The sequence below is a fragment of the Sciurus carolinensis genome, assembly GCF_902686445.1.
Source record: "Sciurus carolinensis chromosome 14 unlocalized genomic scaffold, mSciCar1.2 scaffold_115_arrow_ctg1, whole genome shotgun sequence".
In the NCBI taxonomy this organism is placed as follows: Eukaryota; Metazoa; Chordata; class Mammalia; order Rodentia; family Sciuridae; genus Sciurus; species Sciurus carolinensis.
Genome location: NW_025920107.1, coordinates 2207432 through 2210722, shown reverse-complemented (window position 1 = coordinate 2210722; position 3291 = coordinate 2207432). Strand labels below are relative to the sequence as shown.

At 43.6% G+C, this 3291-nt stretch overlaps 1 pseudogene; it reads right to left on the bottom strand.

The window, feature by feature from the left end:
• Positions 1–281: 281 nt before the first annotated feature.
• On the bottom strand, positions 282–2463 carry LOC124973281 (uncharacterized protein KIAA1958-like; annotated as a pseudogene).
• Positions 2464–3291: the final 828 nt, after the last annotated feature.

The following is a 3291-nucleotide window of genomic DNA, read 5'->3' as shown; positions in this document are numbered from 1 at the left end:
TGTCTGCTCAGTGTTGCCTGAGAACCACTATGGTTTTGTAAAGTCTGTAACAGTAATTATATGTAATCATCCACAAGTACATTTATTTGTCTTAAGCCTATAAATACTATGTTAGGAATACTAAACTATCTCCATTGGCTTATTGGTAAAAAGAAAAATATACTATATATCTATGTTTATATAAAATTAACACTGAGGACAGAGGAAATGGAATGAGGAAGCAGTGTATCATCAGTCTCTTGGGACACAGAAACCAAATTGGGGTCTTGAGGCCACCTGGGTCAAACAGTGTCTGAGGAAGAGTCATAAGAGGTGGAGACAATGGAATTGCTACTATTGGAGTGCCCAGCCACTGACTGGGCAGCCTGCTGGCTGAGGTTATTACAGATAAGCACCAGTTGGTTGCTATGGGCCTCCGATAGGGTGCTACAGCTCTGATACACACTGAAGTTGGTTTTCCAGATGGGAATGTTGCCCTTCTCACACCATCTTGGCCAGCTTGTTCTTGCCAAGTGCCTGGCAGTTGTACAAATGCAGAGCTGCCAAGTTTACAACTGACTTGATGAACAAGTAGAAAGGGGCATCCTCATAGAGCATGGCAGGGGGCTGCGCTGGGCATACTCTTTGTAGTCCTGTACAGGGCAGGTCTGTGGAGCATGCTGGGTGATATTCACACATGAATCTGTCCCCCATCTCTTGGTTTTAGCATTCAGATCATCAGTGTCTTGAACCATCCACTCCAAGCACTCCAGTCCCATTTCTGTTACTTGGAGGCAGATAGCACCCCATTTCAAGGTAGCTCCATGGAAACCTGTGCAGTGACCAAAAGCTTATGTGTTATTAAGCCAGACTAGTTTGAGCAGACCCTGAGGGTTATATCAGCTTAGCAGTCCCCTTTTCCGCAGGATGAACTCATCAGTAAAGGTGAGCTTCATGGACTTGTGTGGTTTATTTCTTTTTCTTTGCAGCAGAGTTCAATCTGCTTCTGTCTGAGGGCCTCTTGGCAACATTTGAATTCCTTATCCCTAGTGATACTGTAGCCATACCTGTGTTCTTTTAGATACCATCCCAGCCCACACTGGTAATTTGCCAAGCTCTTGGGTTCATACTCAGACCCATCCTCTGCTTGCATCAACAAAGAAAGAGGCAAGGTAGGCATCCAACTCCTTGCAAGGGATGACATAAATCTCTTATTTCAGAAGGATAGTTGGAGATGAGGAACTCATGGAAATTGTGGAGCACAGTCTGTGTGCTCTGGATGGTTTTCTCATTCTGCTCCCTGCTGAGCTCAGCTGCTCTTTCGTCCTGGTCTGGTATGCACTGCATGGGAGCCTCAGTAGTTATAGTTGTTGAAACTGGAGGCTGCTCCTGACTGGAGTTTACTTCTGGTTCTGGGTTAACTGAGGGAGAAAGGGCTACCTCACAGGATGAGACCTGGCTGGGCAGATGGGACAGGAATTCTTCAGAAGCAACTTGCTCATCATGTCCAGGCAACTACAGGGCAGACAAAGGGATACTTAACTCTTTGTTAGGATGGGATGTGCTCACAGGCATCTGCATGGCCACATGCTGCTTGGTGCCATGGGTTCTAGTGGATCCTTTGTTTGGTGAAGTCAGAGATATTCTAGCAGTCTTTGGGAGGACTGGTCTGGAAATCACAGTAGGAGATGCAGCCATACCTTGTGGGTCTAGCTCCATGTTGATGGCAGATGTTACATGGGAAATCAGCTAGCAGACCCCACCCAGGAGGGACCAGCATGAGTCTGAGGCTTGGGTTTTGCCATCTGAGTCAAGGACAGGACTGGTCCATCTACCCTTCCAGTCAACTCTGCATTTGCCACAATGTAATAATCTTCTGGAATTTATTGATTGATATTCTTGATGATGACATCATTGCTGCATTTGTCAACCACCTGTGTCTGGGCACTTGTTTGGAGGGAAGATGGAACTATTCCTGGCCGTTTGCGAGCAATGCTTTGAGGACTTTGGGTTTGAGGTTCAAAGTCACTATTTTCATTTGTAACAGAAGACTCACAAGCCATGTCAAACAGGGTGCTTTCATCCTCATTATCTTCAATAGTGTCATCCAGTTCAGAGGGCTCACTACAATAAGAAAAGTCACAAGAATCTCTGGCTTTGCTTTTACTGGTCTCCCAGGGTACCTTTCAACAGGACTAGTCTGTGTCTCAGAAGACACCCCAATTATACTGGGACTATCAGAGTTAAAACTTCTGTTGTCCTGGAAACAGACCCTCTCTTGGGACCCAGCTGTACAAGTAGCTGCTAGTGACCAATGATAAGCATGGCCAGCACTACAGCCCCACATTGTGGTCAGGTTCCTATGGGAAACTTCAGAAAGTGAATGTTTCAGGTTTGGAATGAGGCTGCAAAGGTTTCATGGCTGTGGGCCCAGCTGACCAATTTGAACAGATTTTCAGATGAGGTATGAAGACAATCCTCCATGTTACAGGATCAGAAGTGTCTTTCCTGAAGGTGTTTGTGTGTCTGTCCACAGGAACATGGGTGGCAAGAGCCTGTGGGAGCCCAGCAGCCCCTGCTGGATGGGGTGGGACAAAGGGGAGGAGTCAGAAGAGGGGCTGGAGGACCTGGCACTGAAGGCAAGTGGAGCAGGGAAGGCACCTGAAGGATATTTTAATCTTATTTTAGATAAAGAAAGACTATCTCAATATCTGGTCTTTACAGCCTAAGTTTTACAACTATCTAGTTTAAGTAATAATAGTACAGCTGTTATAGGGTTGCAGTAGAAGCAATGGTCATAGAATTGGAAGAGAAATTCAGAAATTGCAACAATAGTATTGACTAACATATAGTAAGGCCATGCACCAAAACTTGCAGTGCATATTCACCAATATTATATTTTTTTCTTTCAACAGAACCTGAGACTCCAAGTAAATAAATTCACTCTTATCAGTCTGGACATCCCAAGGTCTTAGACATTATTTTCCAAGTGCTGGTCAAGGGCTAGACTTCCTTTGGAAAATGCAGAATTTAGACAATGTAGTCTTGATAATTAATCCCTAACCAAATTAATTTGCTCATTACATTTCTAATAATGCTTTCAAGACATCTATTCCATTCAAATCATAAATGTCACAGGGCAGAGATTATAAAAATATTCTCAAGCATTGACTGACAAAGTGCATAAAAATTTAAGGCACTGAAAACTATTGGTTGAAAAGATGGATACTGAAAATAACTTGAACAGGTTATGAAGATTTGGGCCTTTTCTTTGAGTATTTTTGTTATATTCTTTTAATAACTTTTAAATGA